Source organism: Octopus bimaculoides, chromosome 16, assembly GCF_046866305.1.
Source record: "Octopus bimaculoides isolate indiv1 chromosome 16, ASM4686630v1, whole genome shotgun sequence".
In the NCBI taxonomy this organism is placed as follows: Eukaryota; Metazoa; Mollusca; class Cephalopoda; order Octopoda; family Octopodidae; genus Octopus; species Octopus bimaculoides.
In genome coordinates this window covers 38,797,874-38,812,896 of record NC_142943.1, presented here as the reverse complement: position 1 = coordinate 38,812,896, position 15,023 = coordinate 38,797,874, and the positions used below count along the sequence as shown (strand labels likewise).

At 35.5% G+C, this 15,023-nt stretch overlaps 1 protein-coding gene across 27 annotated transcripts in view; it reads left to right on the top strand.

The window, feature by feature from the left end:
- LOC106879787 (diacylglycerol kinase beta) overlaps positions 1-15,023 on the top strand; it is a 398,611-nt gene that overhangs the window by 136,676 nt on the left and 246,912 nt on the right. For all 27 annotated transcript variants that reach the window (XM_089364501.1, XM_089364493.1, XM_089364500.1 and 24 more), the window contains one exon: positions 10,507-10,541. The gene's annotated coding sequence lies outside the window, so the exon portion shown is untranslated. The remainder of the gene's footprint in view (positions 1-10,506; positions 10,542-15,023) is intronic.

The following is a 15,023-nucleotide window of genomic DNA, read 5'->3' as shown; positions in this document are numbered from 1 at the left end:
TGTTAGGGCTCTGCATCCTGACTTGCCTATGCATGTGTCCCTCTTTATGGCTCTTTCATGGTTCACTATTCTGCCCTTTTTGTATTGTACCATGTATGCCATTTGGCTTTCATTACTGTCTTTCTTTACCTCACATAATACTACTTTCTGTCCCTTCTTTTACTCTTTTCCATTGTGTTGTAGTGTGATATATATATATATATATATATATATATATGGCTGTGTGATACGATGTTGGCTTTCCAACCACATGGTCCTGCGTTCAGTTCCACTGTGTAGCTCCTTCAGCAAGTGTCTTTTACTATAGCCTTGGGCCAACCAAAGGATTTTGTCAACGGAAATTGAAAGAAGCCTAACATGTATGTATGTATATATATATATATATATATATATATATATATATATATATATATATATATATATATATATATATATATACATACACACGGGGTGGGGCAGAGAGGATGGACGTTTTTGAAATGACTATTTCTCAACCCCAGGGAAAGGGACATATGTCTGACAGGTACCATTCAGTCTGTGGTGTCATAGCAATTTCCTTATTTTCAGATGAGACGATGGCACTGTAGACAATAGAGCATCGCGTGTTTGCCTACGACAGTTACGTGAAGAATGATGAGTCTATCACAGCAGTTCAGTGTGAGTTTCAGTGCCACTTCAACATTCACCAAAATCAGGCTGTTCCCACCCATAACACATTCTTATGTTGGGTGAATGCACTTCATACGTGAGGTACGGTAATGAATAGGGGACTGGTGGGGACACCACGAATGGTACAGACCCCAGAAAATGTGGAATACGTCAGACAAGCTTTGATATGGAGTCTGAATCGCTCTACTTGGAGGCATTCCACTGAACTTGGCATCAGTAATTGATCGGTAAAGTGTATTTTGTATGAAGACCTGCATTTCCACCTGACAAATTGGTCATTAGGCAACAGTTGAAACCATGGGACGATGCACAGTGGCTTAACTTCACACGTCAGGTGGAAGCAATTTCTGAGGCAAATGACAACCTCATTTTTTTAATGAGTGATGAAGCTCATTTTAATCTCAATGGCAAGGTGAACCAATAGAACTGTCGTTACTGGGTTCTTGAAAACCCAGAAGAACTGCACGAAAGACAACTGCACAGCTCAAAAGTGATGGTCTGGTGTGCTGTTGAAAAAGCTGCTGTCATTGGGCCTTACTTTTTTGAAGACAAGTATGGAAATGCTGTGTAGTTTCAGCAGAATGGGACATCAGCCGACATAGCCAGAGCACCAATAGATGTTCTTTGCCTTCTCTTTGGTGCCCACTGCATTTCCAGGTTTGCTGACATTCCTTGGCCCCTTCAGTCCCCTGATTTGTTTGTGTGTGATTATTTCTTATGGGGAAACCTCAAGGCATGTGTGTACGCACATAAGCCCCATACATTGGATGATTTGAAGGAAGGTATTCCCGTGGAAGTCGCCCAAATTGACAGAGCAAAGCTGAAGAGAGTTGAGGCCAACTTCCAAGAATGCCTTCAGAAATGCATCAATGAAAACAGTTCGACCAAATCCTTGTGAGTGGATTTGGTAGATGGAAACTGGAAGAAGTCTGTCGTATTTGTATATATATGTATATGTATGTGTGAGTATATGTTTGTGTGTCTGTGTTTGTCCCCCCAACATTGCTTGACAACCGATGCTGGTATGTTTACATCCCCGTAACTTAGCGGCTCAGCAAAAGAAACCGATAGAATAAGTACTAGGCTTACAAATAATAAGCTCTGGGATCGATTTGCTTGACTAAAGGCGGTGCTCCAGCATGGCCGCTGTCAAATGACTGAAACAAGTAAAAGAATAAAGAATATACATACATACACACACACACATATACATACATACATACATACATACATACGTGTGTGTTTGTGTATAATAAGCTCATTATCATTATTGTTCTTAAGGCAATGGATAATTGCTAGTAAATTGTTCTGACTCATGACATTCTGAGTTTAGATTAAGTTGAGGTCAACTTTGCCTTTCATCCTTTCAAGGTCAATAAAATATATATAACAACTAAGCACTGGGGCCCATGTAATTGGCTAACATCCTCTTGTGGCGCCAAAATTTGTAATAAATATTATTATTATTACCTTCGCCTTAGCGAAGGCAGGGGTGTTGTTTACAGTCATGTTTATTTGTTTGTCCATGGACAAGATATCTCAAGAACTGCTGGATGGATTCGGATGAAACTTTCAAGGATGTTTAGCCTCGTAACTGACACAAACTGATTAGATTTTGGGATTAATCCGGTACTGGATAAGGATTCTGGATTATTTGTTATATTTACTTTACTTTACATGATTACAATCTTACATTGACTTTCAAATCTTTCTCAATCTTCTCCAAAGTTTTATTTTCATTTCTCTGTTATTAATTTTTTTTTTTGGCGTCTCTGTCTTAGTAGAAACTAATGGATAAAGAAATCAAACTACATAAACTAACGGCGGCAAAACGATTCAGAAATTAAATAACACTAACATATTTTTATAATATATATATTATATATTATAGACACATATTAACACTTTACAGTATACTTACATATATACATATATCTATACATTGATCTAAAACAACAGGAATACTAAAGGAAGGCCGGAATTTAAGAGAAGAGAAAACCAAAAGGTCTCATGCTATTCATTTGAAAATTCCTGGTAGAAATTATTATTATTACCTCTGCCTTTGAAACTATTTTGAATGGTGAATTAGTTAACTTTGGCTTGTATTAAATAAAGATAAACTATTTATTACTGTTACTAAATTTTCTACAGCTACCTACACATTCCATGACTATCATTGGGATCGATCAAGTACCAGACAAGGATTCTGGATTATTTTTCCGTTTTGTTTTTTTTACTTAATTTTTGAGAGTGGTCAGGTTCATTTTTAGTATTCTTGTTTGTGAGAGCAGTCGAGTTTATTTCAGATATTCTCATTTTAAAACTCATCTTTGGCTAATCGTTGAGAGGACGTTGGTGTTGCCTTGGTGGAGGTTTGTGCTCTTGTTATTATTATTATTATTATTATTATTATTATGATCAAATGCCACTGAGTCCAAATTTACCTTTCATCTCTTCGAGGGTTGATAAAATAAAGTACCACTGAAATACTGGAGTCAGTGTAATTGACTTGCCCCACCACCACCACCACCCTCATCACCGCCGCCACCACCACCACTGCCACCACCATCATCATCACACCAAATAAAAGAATTGACAGCATTTCTTCAAGTTTGGAGTTCAAATAGCACCAAGGCCAACTTTACCTTTCATCTTTTTGAGGTCAATAAAATAAAGTATGAGTGAATTAGTGGGCTTGATGAAATTGACTAGCCCTCCCCTAAAAGTTGCTAGCCTTGTGCCAAAATTAGAAAGGATTAACAGGGTGAACCTTTGATACCACCCTGTCTCAGTTGGTTATCTGGTACCCTGTTGTTTTAACCATCTCTAGCTTTCTTTATACATAAGCATAAAATAACTCAGATTGTGCAATGCTTTTCTAAAGTTTTAACATATGATTCTAACTAATTATTAACATTGATGCTTTAAATTCCAATGTAACAGACCCTATTTCCTATTTAGAAGCTAACTAAACCAGTCTTTTTATTGGAGAAACTTACAGACTAAGAAGCTAAAGGAACAAACAGATACAAACAGCATGTGTGCATGTGTACATGCACGCATGCACAAGTAAATACTCTGAACAGCCTCGTTTTTACCATATCTTCTCTGTTGGAATTCGTTAAAATTAAACATTTTCCCATAACATCTCTGTCAGAGTTCCTGAGGATAAATTGCTCTCTCAGCACCACGTTTCCTTCTGGCTGCAGAGTGAAAAAGTTCTATTAGTCTGTCTGTCCGTCTGACTGTCTGTCTCTGTCTATCTGTCTCTCTCTCTCCCTGTCTCTCTCTCTCTCTCTCTCTCTCTCTCTCTCATAGATCTTCTCTCTATCTCATTCCTCTGTTTTTCTCTCAACATCCTCTGTTTCTTCACTCCCAAACTAACTTTCGCTTTTTCTCTTTTACAGACATTCAAATATATTTTCTTATGTGTGTACACATGCTGATGCAGTAAACATTCTCATGTACTAAACACGCACACACACACACACAATATGGGTACATAGGTTTATTAATATATAGGTACACACACACACACACTTACACACACACATTACATATAACAGCTTGGGTTTGATATATATGCAAACCATGTTGTCTATATATTACACACACATATACATATATATATATATAGATAATATATTTTACAAATACACATTGCATTATGTTACAGAGATCAAATGTACAAGCACACACACACACACACACATGTACACCCTCACATGCACAAAGATGTTTGTATGCACGTGCATATATGTGCGCGCATGTGTGTGTGTGTGTGTGTGTGTGTATGTGTTTTGACATTTACTCGATCTTTGAAAACAAAAGACTCACTCAAACAGTATTTGTTTTGTTTCCTGTTCTCTGCATGAACATGTCCTGTCTGTTGTCCGATAGATCGGGAAGATAATTACCTCACTTAGAAACAAGTGATGGTGTGTGTGGCAACAAGTAGGGCATCCAGCTTTAGCAAACTTTGCTCTGGTGTCTCTTATTGTGGTAAAGTAGACATTAAATCAAGGACAATATGCAGTATTAGTTTCTACTGTAACACAGAATGCAAGGTAAACTGTTAGTTTTCCTTGCAAGAAAAAAAAAAAAAAACGACCATCCTGAAATAAAAGAATATTTTCTTTTATTGTCCTCAGAAAGATGAAAAGGCAAAGCTGACCTAAGCAGAATTTGAACTTGAATGTATTGGCAATATTTATGCTCTATTACTCTTCTCCAATATCACTGTCTTGGTTGAAAATAATATTTCTAATATTTCAGGTTTAATTAAATTTTTAAATATTGTGAAGAAATATTGGAACGACAGAGAAATCAGAATGAAACATTTAATATCTCTCTCTTTCTTTCTCTCTATCTGTCTTTCATTCTCTCTCTTTCTTTCTTCCTTTCTTTCTTTCTTGCTTTCTTTCATTCTCTGTCTGTCTGTCTGTCTCTCTTTCTGTCTCTTTCTCTCCACACAAAGTAAATATATCCATGTGTGAACATATGTCTGCTTGGTATTCAAAGATATGTGTGTGTGTGTGTATGTGTGTGTGTGTGTGTGTGTGTGCATGTATGTATGTATGTGTGAATATATATATATGTATGCATATGTGCATGTATTTGTGTGTGTGTTTGTATGCATATCGTGCATATATGTATGAATGTCTCTCTGTCTGTATGTATGTAATCATTTGAATTCTTCTTCCGAAGAAGGTGCTCGTTTCTAATAAAGATGCAAAGCTCTATCTCCGGAATGGAGATAACGAAAACAATGTCACGCTTAAAACTTGAGAAAAGTCTCGCATAGTTTTACTGTTCCACTTACAGATTGTATTTGTAATGTGTGAATCTCTTGGTTGATTTCTTTTTCTGAAAATCCAAGTTTATCCAGACTAACTGTTAGGCATTTACTCATAAAATCAGGTGTGTGTGTACACATGTGAGTATGCATGTGTGAATGTATATCTGTAAACAAAACAACAACAAAAAAACACAAAAAACCCCCCACAACAAACGTGAAATAAACGACTTACTGTTTAACAAAGTTAAACAAACGATTAGTTAGTTGGATATCAAACCAATTGACTAATAAGTGGAATTGAAACGGTATGTGTGTTAGTTATATTACTATAATGACTCTCCCTAGACACAATAAAATTTGTTTCAACATACGAATTCACATAAAGAACCTTACAAACCAGATACAAAAACGAAGTATCTAACTATCTGTCTGTTTGTATATATTTATATACAAACATATATATATGTATATATTATCTATCTATCTCTCTCTCTCTCTCTCTCTCTATATATATATATATATATATATATATATATATATATACTACACACTGAATCGTGGCAAGGTATGGATGGTTTTCGGAGTACCGAGGAAATTATGTGTAAATGGAGAATTCTACGAGGTATAGTACAATGCAAAATACCGAAAGGAACTTCACCTCTTATATCGCACCTTTCTTCCTCCTTAAACGCCGATATGATATAATTTCTTGGGAGAGAAATACTTTTGCGGCTGAAGATAGCTTTGTATTGTCAATTATACACTGATATAAAGCTTGAAACACGTGTACCGCAGAATCCTTTGTGTTTTTGTTGTTATTTTTTGCATTTACAATATATATATATATATATATATATATATATATATATATATAAATATATAAATTCAAATTACGATGAACGTAAACAAACAAACAAAGTTTGCTTTTAGAGGCGTTGAGATGTCTTAGAAAGCTAAGGAAGTGATTTTAAATTCTCAAACGCAGGGATAATGCTAATATAGCCTGAACAGGGTAAGCTATCCCTATTTTGCAGAAAAACAGTGTTGGCAGCCAGCTATGAGACTCGAACTCACACATCCGTGATTACGCATCACGGTGCTCTAGACCAATTATGCAAAAATTCCCGCACCACACATTGTCTTGCAAATTTAAGATGTATAGAAATCTCGCTTTATGAGATGCTATCATAAGTTAAATTCAAATTACGATGAACGCAAACAAACAAACGAAGTTTGCCTTTAGAAGCGTTGAGATGTCTTAGAAAGTTAAAGAAGTGATTTTTAAATTCTGAAACGCAGGATAATGATAATAATATAGCCTGAACAGGATAAGCTACCCCTATTTTGCAGAAAGAATATATATATATATATATATATATATATATATATATATATATATATATATATATATATATATATACATATATATATATATACATATATATATATATATATATATATATATATATATATATATATATATATATATATATATATATATATATATATATATATATATATATATATATATATATATATATATACATATATATATATATATATATATATACATATATATATATATATATATATATATATATATATATATATATATATATATATATATATATATATATATAGAGAGAGAGAGAGAGAGAGAGAGAGAGAGAGGGTATGAGAGGTATTGGTGTCAAGAAGACCCTTTATAAATGTTCTGAAAACTATTTACAGCCTTGGATTTTTTTTCTCATTCTGTCAATACACACACACACACACACACACACATCATATACATCAGTTATAGCCATTCGGTGTTTAAACATTTCTATTGTACTTTTATAATTGAATATTAATTAAGAATCTTTATAAAAATTGTTAAAATATTTGTTGTATTGTGGACATACAACCAATTTATTGCACATAAACATTACTGGTCTAAAGCACAATTTTTTCATGGCCCCTGAAAAATTACCTGGACCCCAATTTACTCTATTGCATCCGTGGACCTCACCAAAATTTTAAATGGACCCCAATTGAGAACTCGTTAACTCATTAAACTCTACCTTCTTGTGTGTGAATGTATGTTTCTTATTTCTTTATTGCCCACAAGGGGCTAAACATAGAGGGGACAAACGAGGACAGACAGAGTGATTAAGTCGATTACATCGACTCTAGTGCGTAACTGGTACTTAATTTATCGACCCCGAAAGGGTGAAAGGCAAAGTCAACCTCGGCAGAATTTGAACTCAGAACGTAACGGCAGACGAAATACCTTTAAGCATTTCGCCCGGCGTACTAACGTTTCTGCCAGCTCGCCGTGTGAATGTATGTTTGTTTGTGTGGATGCTTTTCCCTGTTATACGGAAATACGTGAGTATATGTTTATTCATTGGTAGTATTTTACTTGAAACTTTCACTTATATGGGTATGTATGTGTATATGTATGTGTATATGTATGTGTATATGTATGTGTATATGTGTTTGCGCAGATGCTTGCCTGCATTTCTTTGTGTGTACGATTTACATTGCAACATGGGGGAAAAACATACACGCATATTCTCTAATCCTACCTCATCTCACACCACCACCTCACCACCCTGTTTAGTAACTGAATTCACACACATACTTGTTCACACTTTACACCCATTTTCACTTCCTACATGCTGAAAGAAGAAAATAAAAGACTTTAAATATATATCTTAAAATGCTGATTTTTCTGTGGCCAAAAATTCTTCAAGCTAGTGCCCCAGCATGGCAGCAATCCAATGACCGAAAAAAAAAAAAAAAATATTTAGGAAAAAATAGAATTTTAGAAAAAAAAAAATTGAGGGGGTTTTAAAAAAATTTCAAGAGATTTGGCTGTTGTTTCTAGGATGTGGAGATAGCTTCTTGGCTTAACTTCATGCACTGGTTGAAAATCATTAAAAAACATTCTGGGATCGTTACATTTGACAAAAAATTCCTCAAGGTGGTGCTGCAGCATGGCTGCAGTCTAATGTCTGAAACAAGTAAAAGGTGAAAAAAACGAAAAAATAATCAAAAAATATAACTGGGGCTTTTGTCCATTTTCATACTTTAACTATGGGGCATTTGTCTGAGGGGATTTTCTTCTACACTCTCAACTCACACATATGAACATACACCTTACATACACACGCAAACACAAATGTGTACCCTAACCATACATATTCTTCTTACACACTCGTGCATATGTCTTGTATTAGTTCTTGACTGTTTTTTTTGTTTTTTTTTTTCTCATTTATTAAAAATGACCTATTATATATTTGTGAGTTGAAACTTTTAATTTGTAGCACAGGTGTTTAGTTTAGTTTGGTAATAGTTGAAGGCACGCGGCTTAGTGGTTAGGGCATTCGGCTCACGATCGTGAGTTCAATTCCCGGCGACACGTATCCTTGGGCAAGACACTTTATTTCACGTTGCTCCAGTCCACTCAGCTGGCAAAAATGAGTAGTACCTGTATTTCAAAGGGCCGGCTTTGTCACACTCTGTGTCACGCTGAATCTTCCTGAGAACTACATTAAGGGTACACGTGTCTGTGGAGTGCTCAGTCACTTGCACGTTAATTTCACGAGCAAGCTGTTCCGTTAATCGTATCAACTGGAACTCTCGTCGCTGTAACCAACGGAGTGCTCCAATAGTTGCCATTCTAATATGCATTTACAGGAATTTTTCAAATAAAATTATTTTACTGTAAATGCAATTGTTAAAGTTATCTCTACAGATATAACAGTTTAAAGGATAAGCACATTACAATGGATAATACTAGGTGGACTTTTCCTTTTTCTCTCTCTTTTTCTTTTTTCTTTGTGATGTAATCTTGGGACTGAAAATGTTTGCGGCTGAAGATAGCTTTAAACCATCCTTTCTATCAATTATATACTCATATAATGATGCAACAACTGTTTGTGTATAAAGCTTGAAACACGTGTACCGCGGAATCCTTTGTGTTCTGTTTTCATTTTTCGTTTTTACGTCTTAATATATTCTTTCACCTCGGCCACCATATACAGGTGCTTACAATTATCAATTATTACCTCTAAAATTTGCTATATCTACAGATTTGCGATAGAAATTATAACCAGCACTGATTTTGTGACTACGTTTTGTATCTTAAGACACCAGATGTAAATAAACAATGAGATCAAAGATGAAAATGGGTAATGGACATATAATGACATATTCAGGAGTTTTTGCTTCTTCCTAAGCACCCAACCACCTACTAATCATCCATGAACTCATTGGTTAAATATCCTCTAAACCAGTGGTTCCCAAAGTGGGTGGTATTGCCCCCCTGGAGGCAGTGGAAATTTCTAAGGGGGTGTTGAAGAAAAGCGGGGCATGTAAAAACAACAAAATAATGGGTTCATTAGGTTAAGTTTTATTTGTGAAATACAATTGCTTTGAATTTACTTCAGAAAGAAGTCTATGTTTGTGATGGTTAGTTGGGGTGGGGGGGGGCACTAGGAATGTGGCCCGGGTGTCAAGGAGGTGGCAGCCTGAAAATGTTTGGGAACCACTGCACTAAACATAGTGGTGTAACATTATTGGATATAACGATTTTACATATTAAACACATTCCTGGAAGTGGTACATAAATATCGATGACTTGTAGGGATATTGTATTTCATTATGCAACCATAATATGCTACAAAGTATATTAAATATTTTTATAAATCAATACTGTGTTCTGTGTTAGCAGTGCTATTACATTATTTGTTAAGGTCATCTCTACAGATTTTCTATAGAAATTATAACCAGCACTGATTCTGTTATGACTTTTCGTATCCAAGACACCAGATCTAAACAAACAATGAGTATATTATGGTTGCATAACGAAATACCATGTCCCTACAAATTATTAATATGTAAATGCAGTGTTGTGTGTGTGTGTGTGTGTGTGTATGTATGTATATATGTATGTATGCATGCATATATATATATATATATATATATATATAAATATTTGTGTATAGAAATTAAGTTTCCATGTAGAATAATATCTGGAATTTCTCTTTTAGGTAATCCTGAGATGGCAGCACTTTCTGTTGGAAAGGTAAGAGAAATTTCTTCGTTTCTTCATTTGTAGTTGTTTAGGAATTTTCACTTTGATGATGACAATGACGATGACCACCACCATCATTATCATCATCATCATCATTGTGAAATCCCTTGTAGTTGAATAAAAATTCTCAAAATAGAGTACATGCTTCAGTGTAGTGAAACACACTTCATTTAAAGCAGTAAATTCTTCATTATAATGGGGTGCAATCTGTAAAATAGTTAATGGTTAATGTTATTGGAATTTTTCTAATAAAACTGTGTAAGGTGTTAGGAAGGGCATCCAACCACCCCCACCCCCACCCCCAGAAAAAGAAAAAACAAAAACAAATACAAGTGAAATATTCGAGTGAGATGTAGTTCTCCCAATTATCTTGGATGAAGTAAATCTGAACAAGAACTGACTCAGTCTGCAACAGCAGTGTCCATACTATGCCAGCATGGAAAGCAAATATAAAAAATGATAGTAATGACGACAAAGATGATGATTATTATTATCATTATCATTATTATTATTATTATTATTATTATTATTATTATTATTATTATGAATGGAATCTTTCTAAGTTACATGTGACATATTCATAATGATGGTATCTATGTGTGCATGAATGACAAGTTTGGTATGATATGGCAGGACTAATAACCCAATCAACACAGCTGTCGGGGGTGTCTCTAATTAGAGGCAAAGTTCCAATGGCATGGCTTACTGAAATAATTGGGACTCTAGTTTGAAGTGATACAGCACCAGCTATTGCAAAGAATCAGAGACCTTTGTGACACTTGGTTATTGACACTGTACTGTACGTAGGATGGAAGCGGAAAATGAACCATCGATCGATCCGTCTACATCTGATATTTTGAAAATTTTATTAACTCTGCAAGCTGTGACTCTATATGCCATTTGGTGAGCAGTTATTGTTAGTAAACACATGCAAAAAAGGGTGAGGTGAAATTAATATTGTCAGTGGTATATTAAAATCGGTTTGGAAGTTTATTGGAATGAAAGTTAATTAAATATTGGCTTTTTGGTCATTTTATTTGGATTTTGATTTTTAAATGACAGTTTTTATTTATTTTTATTTGTTTTAATTTCTCATGTATTTATTATTCCCATTTCTTATTTTAGTTTATTTATTTATTATTGTGATTTATTATTCATTTGTTTGGTGAAAGACTAAGTTGATTGGTAACATGCTGCAAAGCAAACCTGTTGAACTCATACATGAACGTGGATAAACAGATGTTGAAGCATAACCATGTTATATATGTTAGGTATTTAGGTTTCATAGTTTCCCAGGTGCCTTTGTACAATGCTTCCAAATGCCTGGACATGTCTTTTTTGTTGTGCTTTTTTTGTGTGTGTTTTTGTTCTTTCTGTTATTGATTATAGCCAAATGTTACTTTTCACATGAGCCATTTGACAAAAAGTTGGCCATTAGAACAGTTTTCTTTTCCACGTAGTCATTGGATTTCCTCCTCTCATTTCATTTTTGTTTTATATTCATTTCTTGTGCTTCAGTTAACACATGGCAAAGATTGTAAAAGATTTTGTGATATTATTCAGTTAGATGTCAGTGGGCGGTATTGTTGGGATAGAAGTAGGTTTGGGTTATTGTTGAGATAAAAGCAGGAATGTAGTATTATTGAAGTAAAGGTAGATCTGAGCTATTATTGGGATAAAATGGGTAAGTATTGTTGAGGCAGAAGTAGTTTTTGGTATTTTTGAGGTAGAGGTAAGACTATGGTGTTAGTTGTACAAAATCAGTTAAAACTGTTTGATAAATCTAATCGGACGAGGATCTCACTGTACACATCTTTTAATATATCAACTCTTTGTAAAAGATTATCGGTATGTTAGGTGAGATGGCATTGTATTTTGTCCTGCCTTTCAAAATGCTGTTTTATATACATATATTTTCCCATCTCTCTCTGTATATATATATATATATATATATATATATATATCATCATCATCATCATCATCATCATCGTTTAACGTCCGCTTTCCATGCTAGCATGGGTTGGACGATTTGACTGAGGACTGGTGAAACCGGATGGCAACACCAGGCTCCAGTCTGATTTGGCAGAGTTTCTACAGCTGGATGCCCTTCCTAACGCCAACCACTCAGAGAGTGTAGTGGGTGCTTTTACGTGTCACCCGCACGAAAACGGCCACGCTCGAAATGGTGTCTTTTATGTGCCACCCGCACAAGCCAGTCCAGGGGCACTGGCAACGATCTCGCTCGAAAATCCTACAGGAGCCAGTCAGGCGGTACTGGCAACGGCCACGCTCAAAATGGTGCATCTCATGTGCCACCCGCACAAGAACCAGTCCAGGGGCACTGGCAACGATCTTACTTGGCTTGCCGGGTCTTCTCACGCACAGCCCATTTCCAAAGGTCTCGGTCCGTAGTCATCGCCTCGGTGAGGCCCATATATATATATATATTATCTGAACGTGGTTGATGTCAGTGTCTCCTGACTGGCTCCCATGCTGGTGGCATGTAAAAAACACCATCCAAACACAGTCGATGCCAGGTCCGCCTGACTGGCTCCCATATGCTAGTGGCACGTAAAAAGCACCATCCAAACACGGTCGATGCCAGTATCACCTGACTCGCTCCCGTGCCAGTAGCACATAAAAAGCATGATCGATGCCAGGACTGCCTGACTGGCTCTTGTGCCAGTGGTACATAAAAGGCACCCACTACACTCTTGGAGTGGTTGGTGTTAGGAAGGATATCCAGCTGTAGAAACATTGCCAGATCAGATTCAAGCCTGGTGCAGCCACTGGCTCTCCAGACCTCAGTCAAATCATCCAACCCATGCCAACATGGAAAATGGACATTAAACGATGATGATGATGATGATGATGATATATCATCATCATCATCATCATCATCATCATCGTTTAACGTCCATGTGTGTGTGTGTGTGTGTGTGTGTGTGTGTGTATCTGTTGCCTGTCAGTGAGATTAGCTGAAAGAATCTCTTTAGAAAGCACAATGTCACAAGACTTGATGGTTCTTCTTGTTTAGCCCTGAGTCAACTCTAATCAAGCAGACCTTTTGATGAAAGGGATCCTAGTCATGACCATCACTTCTTTTTTCAACTATTGTGCATCTAAAATTCATACCTATCCAATAAGTCTCTTCATCTCTTTTTTGTTTTTTTGAAAATTTTTTTATGTGCGTCTTGATTTGAAGAACTTTGTTTTCAAAATGTAATTGAAAGAGAATTTAACTGCTATTTTTAATCAGTTGAGTGACCCCATTAATATAAGCTTGGTTAAGACTTTTTTTAATCTCTGTAGTCTTATATGTAAACAATATAAATATCTCCTAAGTCTCAAGTGACTAAGTGATTTTTGAAGTGGACGAGTGATAAATTTGCCCTTCCCCCATTCTCGAGAGGTCACTAGTTTCTCATGTATAATGTTTCAAGATAATTTTGAATCTATTCTCACTATTCAAAACCAAATGAAGCATTTTGTGAAGGAGTACAACAAAATGCTTAAAGTGGCTTTGAACTCATAACTTTTGAGCTGTTAGTGCTAATAGCTTATAAACTCAACTTTTTTGTGTGGAGAAGTTGGAACAGGAGTGTGAAGCAAAAGATTTGGATTATTGACTTTCTTGTAATGAGTTCAATCTTTACTATGTTATTGCTTTTGTAGTTGTTTAACCCCAGGCCAAATAAGGCCGACCTCTTATTAAATACATCCTATTTGTGACCATCTCATCTTTTTGTATATCAGTAATAACGTCTTGTGTGTTCTTCTTTATTTACCTTGATGCTTAGCTAGTTTTCAGCCAGTATTGACCCAGGCCACATGTAACTTAATAGCACCACCGGAAGAAGACATTTCATCATGCTTCATGTTACAGCCATACTTTGGACACTATTGGAGTAAAGAGTTATTGTTTGTAGAGATATATCTTAGTGTAGGTGGTTTATTTGGAATATTTTGGAGGAATTAATCCAATAATCATTTAAATGTTATGAGGTCTTTTTTTCTTTTCCTTATGTATATTGGCACGATGTTGAAGAATGTAGGGCCAGTTGAAATGAAACAGTTCTGCCTTAGGGCTGTGGTGTGATGTGAGCTCAGTTTTGTAAAGTTTGGATGGTGTGGGGATCAGGTGTTGGGTGAATTTGGCAGAATCATTAGAGTCTCTGAAAAAGTACTTTGTGGCATTTCTTCTGTTTTTTTTTTTTTTTATATTCTGAGTTCAAATTCTACTGAGGTTAATGTTACCTTTCATCTTTTTGGGTTTGATAAAATATAGACTAGTTATGTACTGGGGGTCAATGTAATTGACTAACCTCCTCCTCCAAAATGTTGGACCTTGTGCTTATAATACAAAGAATTCTTCTTCTTCTTCTTCTTCTTCTTCTTCTTCTTCTTCTTCTTCTTCTTCTTCTTCTTCTTCTTCTTCTTCTTCTTCTTCTTCTTCTTCTTCTTCTTCTTCTT